Raw genomic sequence first — 17,086 nt, 5'->3', positions numbered from 1 at the left:
CTGGTTGATATAGGAATTCGGGGATTGAACCAGTAGATGGAAGTGGGATCTGTCTCTCTCCCCTCCACATCCCCCACTCCCGCTTTCAAATAAATTTTTTTAAAAAATGGATTACTCCTACTTTGAGGCCCCCATTCCAAAGCAAACTACCTCACTACCATTACTTAGTTGTATACATGTCTGCACACCTGAACAATTGCCATGATTCCTCTGGGCAGGAAATTAGCTTATTAATATAAGTATCCCCAAAGTATCTAGCACATATTTTCATATTACAGACCCTAAATAAATGATCATCTAAGGGAATTGATTTTCCTTCCTCTTCAGATTCACCTCTTTCTATTCTGGCTAGAAGAGAGAAGAATCACACAGGGCCATGTCATGTCTCTAGAGAAGAACTTGGAATTTCATCCAATCTGTCAAGAAATTGAAGCTTTCTATCTACCCTTGGCAATGACAATGTTCTTTTCAAAGAGAGCATCTTATCAATTTCATCTCTTTGCCCACCCTCTCCAATGTCTTTGCACAGGATGACTCTAAAGCAAGATTGACTTATGTGGTGGTGTTTGTCACTCTTTCAACAAACAGACCAGGGGAGTTAGATGACCCTGAAGGTCACTGTCATTCTAATCCACTGCATTGCGCATTGTGCCTTCAATGAATGCGTATGAAATAGAATATGAATGAATGGCATGATTGAGTGCTTCTGTGTGGAATGGCAAGGGTTAAGATGTGCTCTCCAGAGCTGTCCCTAAAGCAAGTAAAGACTGAGAGGTATGGTTGCAGAGTAGGGAAGGCAATTGCACTCCTCCAGAATGAGGGCAAGATGGACCAGTATGGACATGTCCATTGTTGCCTCTGAGGTATTTTCCACTCCATTTTTTCCCACCTCAAATCTTTCTTAATTTGTATGCAAAATCTTTTCCCTCAGGGGCTGTGAAGAACTATTTTATATTCTTTACTGTAGTGGGGATGAGGGAAGGAGGGGGCTCGAATCTCTTCAAACACTGGTCAAAATTTGCCAGCTAAAAGGGCTTCACCTTGGCCATGACCAGATGAAAATGTGTGATGTTAAGCCAACCTAAACCAACCCATTGTTTTCTAGTGTGACTAAATACTGACTAATATTACTTCCTCTGGCATTTTTTTTCTTGATTCAGTACAATGGAAAAGTTCCAGGCTGTTGTTATACTTTGCTGTCTGGACAGAATGACTTCCTGCACATCACAACCTCTTGAGACTGAGAAAAAATGGAAAGGGGTAGAAAATGCAAAGCTTCCAAGAGTCCCTTTAGGCTTCGCCATGGCTTTTTGTTCTTGGATTTTGTTGGTTTGGCTGTTCAGTATTATTCAGAAAATCAATCAAGGATACTGAAATCCAAGTTTGAAATGACTGCTCAGGTTGCCTGGCGAGGAGCCAATACTTTTTTTTTTATTTAATAAATGTGAATTTACAAAGTGCAACTTTTGCATTGTTGTGGCTTCCTTCCCCCCGCCCCCGCCCCGACCTCCCTCCCTCCCGCAGCCCTCCCATCTCCCACTCCCTCTCCCATCCCACTCTTCATCAAGTTTCATTTTCAATTATCTTTATATACAGAAGATCAACTTAGTATATACTAAGCAAAGATTTCAACAGACTGCATCCACACAACTGCACAAGATATAGAGTACTGTTCGACTAGTAGTGTTATTGTTAACTCTCATAGTAAAACACATTAAGGACAGAGATCCTACGTGGGGAGCATGTGCCCAGTGACTCCTGTTGTTGATTTAACAATTGACACTCTTATTTATGACGTCAGTAATCACCCGAGGCTCTTGTCATGAGCTGTCGAGGCTATGGAAGCCCCTTGAGTTCACCAACTCTGAACTTGTTTAGTCAAGGCCATTTCACACTGGAGGTTCCTTCCTCCCTTCAGAGAAAGGTGCCTCCTTCTTTGATGGAACGTTCTTTCTGCTGGGGTCTTGTTCACCGAGATCTTTCATTCAGGTTGTTTTTGCCAGTGTCTTGGCTTTCCATGCCTGTGAGACTCTCATGGGCCTTTTAGCCAGATCTGAATGCCCCAAGGCTTGATAATGAGGCTGGAATGCTATTTAGGGCATTTACCATTCTATGAGTCTCCTGTGTGCCCCGCTTCCCCCCCAGGATCATTCTCTCCCTTTTAATTCTATCCTTCATTATTTTCTTACACTGGTCTTATTTGTGAAATCTCTTCGATACTTACCCTATCTTTTTGATCCATTATGTACTTAAACATCACTTTAACAAGTGAGATGGCATTGGTATATGCCTCCTTGATAAGATTGAATTGGAATCCCCTGGCACACTTCTAGCTCTACCATTGGAGGTAAGTCCAAGTGAGCATATGCTGAACTGTATATAGGAGCCAATAATTTCCCTGCTCCTCCTGAGATTTGCAGTGTGGCCATGACACCACCCACCAGGCTGAATGTGCACACTGTCTTTCTGAAGCTCTGTTTCTTCAAAAACAAGTCCCGCACTTATAATCCAGCAGTGTCTGTTTCCCTGTAGATGGTTCTCGCTTCTGCCTTCTAGGAAACAAATGGTGTTTGCAGAGAGTAAAGAGATTTGGAGCCTTGTTCCACGTGGACTAGATTGCTAGAGACAATGCTGGTAATGAGTGTTCTCAGAGAAAATGCAGTTGGGCAGAGCCAAAGTTCTGGGAATGTTGTAAAGAGTAGACACAAAGTACATTGTTCATGGGTGCCTCCGAAAAGGTAGATGGGCCCAATCTCCCATGTCCATGGTAGGCGACACATAAACAAAATTGTTTAATCCAAGCCTCTCAGATTGAATGGAGTCTCAGTCTTTACTATTTTTCTCCTTTTAAAATCTTGGAAGGTGTCAGCCCCTCCTTTGTCCAACTTTTTCTAACTTCTGTCTCTATGAGCTTCCAGAATTTTTAACTTGGTTCTAAGGTTCACAGCAGCTTCATCTTCCACTCCCCAGCAACCAATCTGGTTGCAGCAGGGGTCAATGTTCCATGCTACGTTCAGAGACAGCCCCTGTGCTTCGGGAAGGAGGAGACTCCCCCTTCTGAGAGATCCCTGCTCCTCTTATGATGAGAAGCAAGAGCTTGACAAGGAGGCACGGTGCCCCTCTGAAAACCAAGCAAACCCCCTTCCAGCTGTGGGATTCACTTTTCTCAGGGTGTGAGTCATTTCTATAACCTCTGAATTTCCATCATGTTTCGGGTCAAAGGAAAAGCCAACCCTCACAGTGCCTTTCAGCTCCCTGGGAATGAGGAAAAAGGATGTATTACATGGCAGAGATGATTGCCTTCTTCTTTTCAACTGTGACTGGTGGCCCAGAAACCACAGCCATCAAATGCAGAGGCTCTGCTAAATCATCACTATTTCAGCTACTAATTAGGTCTAATGTTCACAGCACAGGAGTCTGTGGGGGCAATAAACCACTTCTTCAAGTGATTGAACTTCCAAGCAAGCACACTTTGATGACCACAAAAACCATTCCCTTGCAGAGGCCTCCCCAGACAATGAACAGGACCTCCACGAATGCGGATCAGTAGCCTGAAACTCTAGGTGTGCACGGACATGCTGTCTCCTCTGGCCAGACTCCTGCTCTACCTCTTTGGTTATGCTGGGGAGGATCACATATGTGACAAAGTCGCAGAAGTTTCAGTTAACAGAAAATTCGCTGGGGTTACTAGAGAACAAAACTGCCCACAGGCTCAGGCCTTTATAACCCACATGACAATAAGCGTAATTAATCAGAGAGCCATCTGTTGTTTCTGGGCTACTAGGTACCCTGTCCCTAGGCCCCAATTTAAAGGAGTAAAGGAAGGGAGTGCGTGGACAGGGAACCCTGAAACCCTGTGCTAAGTACTTTCACGTGAGTTATCACAAGGAAGCATTTGCTCTGATCATTTCCAGAAGAACTCAGTGTACCTTTAAAAAAAAAAAAAACTGACAAGATCCATGAGCTCATTGTAGAAATAGAAAACAAACAATCCAAAAAAGAAAACCCACAAAACTTTTAAAGTCTTGCATAAACCCATCACCCAGAGTAGGGATTTTTGACATTACTAACATTTTGAGGGAGACAACTCTTTGTCATGAAGACCAGTCCTGCTCATGGTAGGATGTTTAGCAGTGTCCTTGGCTGCTACCCACGGTAAGCCACAATCCCCACCCTCCCTCCATTTAGAATAATATTTTTAAAAAGTCTTCATATTTTTTGAAACACTCCCTAGGAGCAAGATTGCTCTCATGGACAGCCACTACTCTAGAGACAACCAGGAATACTATTTGCATAGCTCTTACCCTGCATACATAGAACTGAACATACAGTTTAAAATGGAGTTGTAGTATTTATGTGTCTTGTTTTGTTTTCACTTTTTCATTTAACTACACCCTGAAGACGTTAATGTCTGGTCTATGACATCATCTTAATGGCTTTATTATGCTCCATTGTATGGCCATACCACCGTCTTTTGAACCCCTAGTTTGTGGGCCTTGAGATTATTTCTAAGCACAGCAAAAGCATTAGAAGAAAAAAACAAATTATCGCCCTTCTCTTCTAAAATGAGACGTGCCAGCCTCCTTCCATATGAGTGGAGAAATAGATTCCTCACTGTTTCCATTCTCTTACAGAGACCATTGAGGAGCCTCAAAAGGGGCAAATCTTAAGACCTGAGGATTTCTCTGCTATTCATGAGTAATTCCCAAGTTGACCCTGTTCACGTGTCTCTCATCAGGCTGCAGTAGAAACTGAGGAGTGAAGAGCCAGATAACTTGAAAAGTGTAAGGGAGGAGAAAGAGCCTAGGTTTGGGCAAGAGCCCAAGAATGAAGACTCCTGGAAAACAAGGAGCAGAGTAGATGGAGAGAGGCTTAGAGTGGAGGGAGAGGTGACGCCAAGCAAGTATTGCCTGCTGCAGTGTCAACCCTTCCAAGGCCCAACTCCTCAGGAAAAGCTGGCTGCATCCCTCACCGATGGCCACTACAGCTGGGGAAAGAGTATTGTGGTAGAGTATGTTACACAGTGTGGCATAGCGCAGAAAAGGAACAGCAGGGGCAAAACAGTAGAGGTAGTAAATTGTACAGAACTGGGAGAGAGAGTCAAGTAGGAGAACAAAAATCATCAGGGATATTAGAATCTGGGTCACAAGGTGTTTCACTGCACATGAGATAAGTGGCTGAGCCAATCTTGTTTAAATATTAAAGGCCACAATGACCTCCGCAGGATAAAGTACTGTGAAGGAGTAGCTAGTCAGCAGAGACTTCAGCTACACCTTTTTGTCCTTTCTTGGCTCTTACAAACAACAGTGAACACTATTGTAGCTAAATATTTTCACACATCCTTAAGTTTTTCTTTAGGCTAAGTATCAGAAATGGATTTGGTGGGTCTGTAAGAATGCATAACGTTAAGGCTTCTGATATACCGTCAGAATGCAGTAAAAAGTTAAAGAGTGGTTTACTGTTTTGCCATACAATCAACATGGTATGAAATTCTGTCTTATTGTTTCACCCACATTGGTGAATATTCATCCCATTTTCTTTTAAGATTTTTTTATTTATTTGACTGGTAGAGTTAGAGAGGGAGAGAAAGAGAGGGAGGGAGGGTGAGAAGGAGCGAGAGAGAGAGAGAGTAATCTTTCATCTACTGGTTCACTCCCCAAATGACCACAACAGCTGGGGCTCCATCAGGCCAAAGCCAGGAGCTCAGAGCTCCTTCCAGGTTTCCCACATGGGTGCAGGGGCCCAAGAACTTGCGCCATCTTCTGTGCTTTCCAGGCATGTTAGCAGGGAGCTGGATTGGAAGTTGATCAGCAAGGACTTGAACCAGCACCCATATGGGATGCTGGCATCACTGGCGGAGGCTTAACCTGTTACATCATAGTGCCAGCCCCTATTCTTCCATTTGACATGTGAAGTAAGTGAGGCTTGCCCTTTTGCATGCAGTGATGGAGCTAGAACCTGAGCCTGTAGCTTCCTGATGTCAAGTCCTGAGCCCTTCTTTATGAGTTATGCTATTGCTTTTACCAGTACTGGCGTATAGAACTTTTAGAAGGCTCAGCCAGCATCCGTCCTGGTCTTCTTACTCATCTGCTTAACCTCATTGCTCTTAGGTTAAAATCCAAACATTCTCAGGGGCTTGGAAAGCTCTTCACACTCTATTCCCTGTTTCCTTCTCTAGCCTTTCCCAGAATTTTAAGCTCCTAGCAATAAAATTTCTTTAAGCTCTCAAATATTTTGCTCTCTCAGGCCTCAGGGCCTTTGGAGTTCCTCCTCTTACTCACTACACCCATTTTTGCCTAGATGACTTCTGCTCATCCTCAATATTAAACTTAACATCAATATGTTACTAACCCATAAATTCTGAGTTGTATGTCACTCCCATGTGCTTCTACAGTACTTTTTAATTTCCCTTGATAGTGCATATAAACTGTTTTGTAACTTAACTAATTATCAGACTTCCCCATTAATCTTGAAGCTACACAGGACAAGATCCTTGTGTATAAAGCCCAAGACCAATTGTGTTGCATTGAACTTGCCCCTTTAGGCTAAACAGGTACACTCTAAGTTATTGGAGACTCAGGCAATTCTGAGGGTTTTAGAAACAGCGCACTTGACTCATCCATGTTCCCTGCCTTGCACCTGTAAGCATTTGATACGAGGTCTGTGCTAGAGACAAATCTCTTTCCTGTTAATGTCAGGAAAACCTTTCCAATATTAAAAGTTTTCCAATAGCGCAGTAGGTCCTCTCTGTATGTTGTAACATCCAGTCTTCCCAATAGGACTGAGAGATGCCAGTGGGCAGGAATTAGCCATTCTCCTGACCAAGGTACCTCACAAATGCCAGGTGGTCTCTGAATATGTGTGTGTGTGTGTGTGTGTGTGTGTGTGTAGCCAAATCAAATTTATTAACTGTCTTGGCAACAGAGAACTTCCCAAGACCCAACAACTTGCTTTCAGCCCAGCCAAAGCCTTGCTGCTTTGAAGCAAATGTCACCGTGGTCGAGTTGTCTTAATGAGAAGGCAGGCTTGCTTCTCTTCTGGGGGAGTTTCCTAGAGTGATGCTCTTAGAAACTCCTTGGCAGGAATCCTGAGCCAGGCTTGGCATTGACAGCGTCCTCCTGCTGGCATTAACAAGCCTCTTATTTAAATGTAAATGAGCTCTCAGTGCCAGTTTGTGAGTGAAACACATAGCTTGTGTTAAACCAGAGCTGGGAATGCTACAACACACCAAATGTCGGCTTGGTTTCCACCTCTCCACCACATCCGCAGTTGCTAGTGCCATTCTCGTTGCCTTGTCTTCTTTATCAGTGGTGTTGGGAGTCCTCAGACCACAGGAAGAATTTGTGGAGTCCAGGGACCTACTTGTAGACCCAAGTCTGCTTTGATATGACCTTCAGCAAGTTACTTGAAGAAAAGCAATTGGATCATTATAAAATTAATGCCACCTCAAATCCAAGTCAGCAAAGGGGCCTCGAGGCCCAGCAGAGGCCTCAGCTGTCTCATCGCCTTTGCTGACCATGTCATCCCATCTTTCCCCAGGAACCCACCTGTGTTGCCCATGCTCTAATTCTCATATACACATTCTTTTTGCCTGGATGGGTTCTATTTCCAGCCAGATACACATTGTTTGGCAGTCTTACCTAATGTCTGGTCCTGTTTATTCATCTGTTTCCTCACTCAATTTCCTGGCCCCTTTTGTACATATTTTGTCTGATTTCCTGTTTTGGCATTTCCTTTTTATATCAGATCATTCTGGAGTTGACTTGTGCTCCTCTGATAGTTAGACATGAACTGTCTTTTTCCCCCCAGACATCCCGTTGGCCTGTGTATTTACAGCTTGTATCATCTAGATGCTAGGTTTCTGTTTTCATGTAATATAGCTGATGGATCATGTGTGCATCTTGAGGCCAAGGCTGAGTGCCTTTTGGTAACCCTGAATCTATTTGAAATTCTAAAGAATGAATAAAATGAATGGACAGAGTCAAGAAGCTTTGTTTCCTCCCCAGGATTTGGCACAAGGTGCTGAGTAGGGCTCCTTTCCATTGTACCATCTATCAGTCTAGCTTATGGTTTCTAGCCAAGTGTATTAGTCAGCAATCTCTGGGTAAACAGAATCAATTGTATACATGTGCACACACACAAACACATGCATATACACATACACATCCTACTGATATATATGTACCTGTATATTCTATATATATCCTACATACATATGTATATGTGTGTGTATGTATATACACACACACACACACACACACACAAATGGGCTTCATAAAAGTTAATGGAAAATAGAATTAAAAGATAACATGCATTTTTCATGAACTTTCCAAAGCTTCTTATATACATCTAAGTGGGGTGTGTGGGTTGTGATAGGAATTAGCTCACAAGATTATGGAGTCTTAGAAGTCTTACCAGCTGCTACCTGCAAGTTGGAGAACCAGGAAACCCAGTGGTGTAATTCAGTCTGAGTCTGAAAGCTCAAGAATCCGAAGCTGTGACACTGAAGGGCCAGAGAAGATACATATCTGAGCTAAAGAATAGAGAGTTCACCCTTCTTTCGCCTTCTTGTCCCATCCAAGCCCTCAGTATATTGAATGATGCCCAGACACGTTGGAGAAAATGGATTTTCTTTACTCAGTCTACTGATTCATTCCTCTCCTGCAGAAACATCTGTCTTACTCCATGCTGGGCTAAGACTTCCAGACCATATAATTTATAAAGAACAGAAATTTTATTTTTTCTTAGTTCCAGAGGCTGGGAAGTCTGGGATCAAGATGCTGGCATTCGATAAGTGCTCTCTACTATGAAAATGGCAAATTAAATTCTTCAGGGTCACATGTGAGTGTTGTGGTGCAGCAAGGCACCTAAGCTGCCACTTGGGATGCCCTCATCCCATATTGAAGTGCCTGGTTCCAGTCCTGGCTACTCCTCACTTCTAATCCAGCTTCTTGTTAATACAGCTAGGAGACAGTTGATGATGGCCCAAGTACTTGGATCCCTTGTCACCGACCTGGGAGACCTGGAGGGAGTTCCTGGCTCCTGGTTACTATTCCTGGATGTTACAGACAGTTGGGAGAATAAACCAGGGGATGAAAATTATCTCTGTGTGTATGTGTGTGTACCACTCTGCCTTTCAAATAAATCCTTAAAAATAAATCCTGCATCCTCCATCAGGGAGGAACACTAGGTCCTCACATAGCAGAAGACAGAAACTCCATCATGCCTTTTTATAAGGGTACCTAATCCCATTTATGAGAGCAGAGTCCTGGTGGCTTCATTACTTTTTAAAGGACCTATCTCAGTATTATGAAACTGATACTACCTAGATTTAGGAGGGGGACACATCCAAACCACAGCACACACACTCAAATATAATGGTCTACCAATGATCTGGGCATCACTTAGCTCAGTCAAGTTAACACATACAATTCAACAAGACATCATGTGCTTATCTTGACAAAGTTCATGACATCAAAACAATTTTGTCAGCCTGTAAGATGTGCTAAAAACATTAAACATGGATTATGGGGACCTCCTATGAGAAGCATATCACATCTTTCATTGAATATAGTCCATTATTTCAAGAAATCCCTGAGAAATAAAAGGCAACTTTGAGACGTTTTGAATCTAACAAAATGTCTTTGTTATAAAGGGGGATTAATCATGATCATCAGGTTTACTATCTGAGCACCTAAGCTTCTTGGCTGCTTAACCCAGTGGCTGATGAAAATTACTTATCTGATGGCAAGGGCATAGTAAAATAATACAGACACCACTTTCTTGTGTCCCTTCATGGACGTCAGTCGATGGCTTCTGCGGGGGGACATGATTCAATACATCAGTGGTGTCTGCTCTCCCCAGTGATTTTTGCTGGTTTGGGGCATCCAATGGAAAAAAAAAAAAGTTCGTGGTGACAGGATCTGTTGGGTTTGCACAAGTCTTTTCAAGACTGAGCACAGAGAACAGAGGGCAGAGGCTTGGAGAGGGAGGAGTTGGTTCTGTTCCTTCTTCAGGAAACCACTAACAATCTTACATCCTGCAGACTGGAAACCTTGAAGCCGGAAGCCTTGACCCCAAACTGATGTTTTCACAACAGTGTGTGGAAGCAGCAAGATTTCTGTAACCAAGTGCAGGAATCAGGTGTAGACAACAGGAGTAGATACAGAAGCAAAAGAAAAAGTTGATGAGTTGTGGATTTTGCTTACACTCCGCTTTCTAAGTGCATGTGAATCTCCTGCTTGGGGACTCCTAACTGTAGTTGAGAGACATCTCAAGGGAAGTTAGTTTTTGGAAACTGTGCTAGTAGGGAGTTATATTATCAAAATTTCGGTTAAAAAAAAAAAAGAGAGAGAGAAAGAGAGAAGCCCTCAATTTGGGGGAGGTAGTCACAGACTGGTAATGCCTGAGGCATTTCAGTTATATTTCAATTACCCTCCACAAGGAAAATAAAAGGGGCAAGGAAAGCAGCTTGGGTTCTTTCCTGGAGTCAGGAAACCTGGCGTTTAGTTCTGGCTCAGCTTCTAACATATACTGTGATCCCAAGTAAATTTCTTTCCCTTGGGAATTCAGTTTTCCCATCTATAAAACAAGGTAATTGGCTAAATAAAGCCTAAGAAGAATATATTGGAGAAGAGCAGAGTAGAAACCAAATACTCATTAATTCATTCATTTAACAATTAGGTGCCTGCTCCACATCAGGCAATGTGTTGAGTTCTGCAGATCGAATGATGAAGAAAAACAGGCATAAGTCTTGTTCACATGGAAGTTTCCAGTAAGAGGGTGAGAGAGCATTAATTATAGGATAAAAAGAACCTATGAGAGAAAGAGAAATGACTCTTTGGGAATATAAGTAAAAATATCTCAGGGATGCTAGCTAAACATCACATGTGCTCCAAAGTTTAACAAAGCAAAAATACCTAAGGTGGCATGAGAGGGGGACAGGGAGTCTGAGTGTAGGTATGTACTTGCCTGTACAGTGAAAGATAAAACTGCAGATGGGAGTTAGGCAGGGACTAAAGAGAGAAAACGGTATCACAAAAGTCAAGAGGGGAAGTTTTAAGAATTCAGTAATACATTAAGAACTTGGTGGAAAGACTGCTTCACTTACCTTCTTTGCTGATCCTTTTCTCTACACTCAAGGCACCAAGCGCATGGTCTGGTACAGCGAGTGCTCCGTATGTATTTGTTGAACACATACATGCTTTCAGTTATACATAAAAGGGAGACTTAGAGGAGTTAAAAGGACAGTACAAGGTTACTGAGACTGTTGGTGGCTAGAAAAAAGATTAAAACCCAAATTCAAACTCATATGGCCTTTGAAAACAAAGTTGCTTTTATGACTACAACGGTAGAACTGATTCCTAAGCAACAATTTCTCCTCCCATGGTGGTGGCACAAAAAGAAAGGATCACTAAAAGACAGTACTCCAAGCGGCATACACATCCATATGTATGCACACACCCTTTCTTCCACACAGCCCTTTAACCTCTCTTGACTTCAAGCTACCGTGGTTGTGAACATCACAGAGACAATGGAGGGCAAGGCCCTCACCTGACACAGTCCCCATCCTGTGATGCATTTTTTTTCTCCTCCTAGAGGAGCATCAGAGAGAAATGGTGCTGAGAGGCTGATGCTTGGACATCAGATTTACAGCAGCAGTTGGTCAGAGCCTGTGTGGAAATTATATGGAAGTAAAACATCTGCTTCCTCAACGTATCTCTTTGAGATGGACACAGAAAGTGCTGTATTGTCCCTTGGTTCTCTTTATGTCACAAGCTTCTGCATTACCTTCTTAGAGGGGGAAAAAAAAACTCTTAAGCAGGATATTACAAACATATGCCTGGCACTTCTGGTAGCTGGTCTGGCCAGGGACTGCTAAGCACCTCTGCATATGAGAGCAAAAGGAGGCTGAACACTCACCTCTGAGAGCTTTGAGTGCAGCTAGGATTCAGGCTACCTCATTGACCTTCGGACTGAGCAGCTGAAGTATGGCAATGGACGTGCACCGGTAGCTTTCATACTTGGAAGAAGGCAGTAGGCCTGACGCCTGCTCCATGTCTCTGAAGCAGCCTTTGCTTCATATACTTCAAGATCCGAGAGGAAGAAACCTTGACCCAAGAGCCTGAAAAATGTACCCTATCATTAGTTCATACTTCGATTGTCCAGTTGCCTGCATGGGACAACCTAGCACTTCATTTCTCTCTTCCTCTCACATAACACCTGTGGGAGTGTTGATCTGAAGCTAGGTCACAGGCATCCTGGGATCAAGATCCGTTTGAAGGGGACTAGAAGGTCTGTGGAGGTAGATCAGCAGGTAACTACTTGCCTCACAAGACGGGCTACTGAGGGAAGGCAAGTGTGTGCTCCCCGATCACTGTCCACAGAAGATGAACCAGGTGGGAAGGAGGGGGGGCATTGGTTCTCAGAGGTTTCTAATCATTTGCCTCTGATCTCAACTCATGCCAGGACCTTGCACTTTCCCCTAAAGCAGATGATTGAGAGCCAGGGCCCCGAGCTGTGAAGTGTGGGATGTGTCCTTGGAGTTAGAACAGTGCTTGCAGAGAGTCTGAAGACAGGGCTCCTCCTCTTGCTCCTCATTTTTGTCAGTGCCTTCAAACTGAGGGGGGAAGAGGCTCCATTTTTTTTTTCTGGCTGAGAGGGAAAAAGATCTTATTTTCATCCTGCCACCACCTGACTCCGAATGAGTTGCTTCCTAACTTGGTCACCTCTAGTTCACCAACTGCAAATTTCCTTCCTTCCGTTCATAGGAACCAGAAGAGAGCCACATCTACCTGCATTGCATAGAAGCCTGGCTCCAGGTCAGACTTTATAAAAGATATACTGTTAATTGCTCTAAACCTTTTGGGCTAGATGTGTGTGTGTGTGTGTTAACCATGGAAAGTCTGACACTCTTGGGTTTTACATATAGATCCTAAGATCTTTTCTTGGGGAAGTCATGTAATCTATTATAAAAAGGGGGCATTATGCATTTTAAATTAGCAGAATTATGAAGGAACAGCTGTGTAAGTACCCATGTGAACCCTTGTCACTGGTTTTTCACATCATGTGCTTAGAATGGTTTCAGACTGAATCTTGCCAAGAAACTTAGGAAGAGCTCTGCATTCCCTGCACACATTAAGATGTGTCAACCTCAAAGGCTTGGTTAAAGCCTTCTATTTTACGAAAAGACCGGCATCAAATCCACTTAGCTTTATTGTGCTTACTCATTAAAGATACTTGGCAGAATTCACTACCCACTGTGGCAACAACGTAGTCCATCTCAGAGCATGAGACTTGGTGATAATGAGTAGTGGCTTCCTTAAACGGTGCCTCACCTAGGAAATGTCTTATCTTCCCAGGACAAAGTATTAGTAAAGCTGCTATCCCATTGTGAACAGTTATAGCAGCCTTTCAGATTTTGTTTTGTAAGAAAAGTCCTAAGGGGTCATGAGTCCCACTCCTTTGCCTTCAATGTAAACTTCATTTGTGATTCTGACAGAATGAAATATTAAGTGTGTTAATACAATGTATAGCAATAATGTTGAAGGCAGGCAGGCCAAGATCTTAAAAGTCAGAACATCTGGACTCATTCTCCTTGGGGCAGAGCAAAGTCTTTGCAAATGAAGTAGTTGCTTTTGGTCTCTCCCTTTTGCTACAAAAGGAAAGTGACCATGCTCAGAATTATAGAATTTTAATTTTGAGAAAGACTTAAGGGGTCAAATTATTCAACCTTTATTGGAAGCTAGTATCCCCTCTGAAGTATCTCTTTCAAGCAGTTGTTGAGCCATTGCTTGATTATCTCCAGTGACAGCAAACTCACCCCCTGTTGAGCTCCACTGTTGAAGAGCAGCTCTATAAAAACAATCTTTATGTTGTGGTTGAGCTGTAATTGCCTTGTAATTTCTACTGACTGGTTCTAGTTAGACTCTCTGATGCACACAGAAGTCAGCTCAACAAATCTACCTCCTTCTGCCTTAGCAAATCTTGGATTTGGAACACTGCAAACATTCTATCTTGTGGAAGGAAATAATCTTTCATCTGCCTCCTACAGTGTGCTAGGCAGTTGAAACCTTTACTTCCCATCTTCCCGGAGGGGGTGGAATTATTCATTGCTTATCAGTCCACTAAGACTCAGAGGTGGAATTATGTAAGACTACTCAACTAGGAGAAGGCAAGTCAGGAACTCAGGCTTAGTCCTGGAAAGCCCCCAAGCTTTCCATCACTTTTTACACTGTTTCCCAACACACACGAGCCTGGCAAACCCTCTGCACCTAATACCTCTAAGTTGCTGTGAACTTGAACCAAGACTGAAAGTAAGCCAGAGGCTCTTTGTGTGGCTATCTGGCCCTGCCTGTTTAGTCTAAGCTGTTACCTGCATCTTTACTTGTAAATCAATTATCAAACCCTCATCCCTTCATATGGTAAGAAATCCAGTGCATTGGAGGATTTTAGGGAAACATTACCTCTTCTGCTTGCAAACTTGAAGTGGGCAGACATACAGGTTAAAATGGATTACGTTTGTGAGCTGGAAGACCATACTTCGCCACGCCCCTGTGTGACCTCACACTCTACCTGATACCTTCACCACCCCCCTGTGTGACCTCATGCCCCTACCTGGCCACACCTGAGTGCCCACAGACCAATCAGGTTAATTAGCCACTCCCCTTTGGAAGTGAGTTAAAAGCCTAGGACATGCACTCTCTCTCTTTTTTCCCCCACCCTAGGCTTCCTGGCCTAGATGCTCTTCCACGTGGCTGGTTCCTGGTACTCAGTATGAACTCAGATTTACCTCTCTCAGATAAAGCCCTCACTCTCCTAGGCATCTTTCTCACTAAATAAAAGCTTAAAATGTACCACGCTGCTTCGTTTATTTATGCCGGTAGTTCGAATTCTTCTCTAAATATTAGGCAAGAACCCTCTCGGGCCTAATATTGGGGATTTATTAACAAGCATATGGTGATATCCTATGGCACCCCAGATTCCGTAACATATGTGGCACCCCAGATGGCACTTCTGGGGAACTTTAAGGGGCCATAGTTTCATATATATTTTAGGGGGTTATTTCCGATATCAAACTGACACTGCATTCTCCCAAGTCCTATTTCAGCCTCCTTTTAGACACCCTTGGCTTATTATCAGCTCTAAAGGATGTTGTCACCTTTCCACCCTCTGCATTAGGATCATGGAATCAGTACTCCACCCCTGACCTGTTAGCTCCTTTCTGCTCCACAGACACAAAGCTTTGTGTCAGTCTTTATTGAAGGTTGCACAATGGAAAGGACATGGACCAGGAAACAACTTAAAATGGTATCAGACATCACTGTTGCTGCAGTGTTTTTAAGAGAGTCCCTGGGGGTGGCCTCTTCCCTCAGCTCTACCTTCTCTAAACAGAGTTCCTCTTCTAATTCCATCACCAAAGCACTTATCCTTTCAACCTTCAAGGTAAACTGGAAATCTCTTCATATGCATATAGTCTAGAAATCTCTAAGGAAAAGTACATTATTATGCAAAGCAATTTATCTCTTCATTGGCTTAACTCACCCTTCCAGATTGAACCTGGGCCCTGTCCTTGCATAATAACTAAAATGCTGATTAAAGCCTTTTCCAAACAGAAGAGTAGCTTTTTCAGAAGGAATTCTACTTACTAACCCCAACTCCTCACACCCTGAGAAAATAGTTGCAGCCAGCATAAAAAGTTAAAAAAAGGAAAAAGGAGGAAAAGGTCACTCATTCATATTCAGAAGATTGTAAAATTGTCCACTTTCAGAACTACAAATTCTAAATTGCAATCAAAAGCCATTTCTGAAACAGGCAAAGTTCCTTTGATCCTTAAAGCAGACAGAACTCTCAGTTAAGTCCAAACATCAATACTCTCCATGTCACATTTCCTACCTTTAAGAAAAGTGGAGAAGACACCCAAGATTAAAATGGTGGTCTTGACTACCCACCTTGGTGCCAGAGATCCTAAAATGTGTAATGAATTTTAAAATCTGAAGATCTTTGTAGGGACAAAAAGGCATTACCTTTTCCTCACCCATCATAAGGATCAGGCCAACAATCCTGTAGGAAATGGCCATTAATAAGAGAAAAACCTAGCAAGTTTATTTATCAAAGATTTACATGACACAGGAGCCTTCAGAAACAAAGGCCCAAAGACCCTACTTTTCTGCCTAGAATCCAAGAACAATGAGCAGCATAGAAAGATGATGGGACTAAAGGGCAGGATGGAAGGCTAATAGACTGAGGGGAAACCAACAAGGCCTGTGTGTTCCGATTCATCTTGGCCTCTGTATGTAGCGTTCCTTTCCTCTGGATAGGAAACAGGACCCCTGTCATATGAGGGTTTTCAAGAGAGAAGGAAGAAAATCAAAGTTGTCTTTTTAGGTTTGTTTATTTTTGAGAGAGAGAGAGAGAGAGAGCCGCTATCTGCTGATTGTTTCCCCAAGTGGACCTGAAATCTGGAATGCAATCCAGGTCTCCCACACAAGGAATGGAAACCCAATCCCTTGAGCTGTCACTGCTGCCTCCTAGTGTCTGCATTAGCAGGAACTTGGATCGGGAGTCAGAGCCAGAGTTTGAACCCAGGTACTGCAACGTGGGATGCAGGTGTCTCAACAGATATCTTAACTACTAGTCCAAATACCTGCCCCCCTTTTGAGGGGTTTTGTGGCTGTCTTTGAGGCTGAGGGATTGTACATCCCATGACCTGCTTTGGCAGAGAAAATTCTGATCTCTATGAATCACTTTGAGGGGAGGTGGGGTAGAAGACAGGCAAAGAGGACAAAGTTAAAAAGACCTTCTGAGGTTCTTTCCGTCTCCTTAGGTTCTAAATATTCAGTGCACCAAGGCACCATACTTTGGGATATCATGTGTGGAGCCCCAACATCTTGAATGAGACAAGAAATTCATGCACAATACAAGTCCAAGGCCTGCTCACAGGGTTCCAGTTCTGAGATGTGCTACTGCTCACGCAGGCAGCAGTCACTTGGTGGCAATATATTCAAGAGACAGTTAAAAAAATCTTCCCCATTTACTGCTTTAGAAACAGAATCTACTGCCTAATTGAGGATCCTTTCTGCCTAAT

Source organism: Oryctolagus cuniculus, chromosome 4, assembly GCF_964237555.1.
Source record: "Oryctolagus cuniculus chromosome 4, mOryCun1.1, whole genome shotgun sequence".
NCBI lineage: Eukaryota > Metazoa > Chordata > Mammalia > Lagomorpha > Leporidae > Oryctolagus > Oryctolagus cuniculus.
This window is presented reverse-complemented; position numbering follows the sequence as displayed.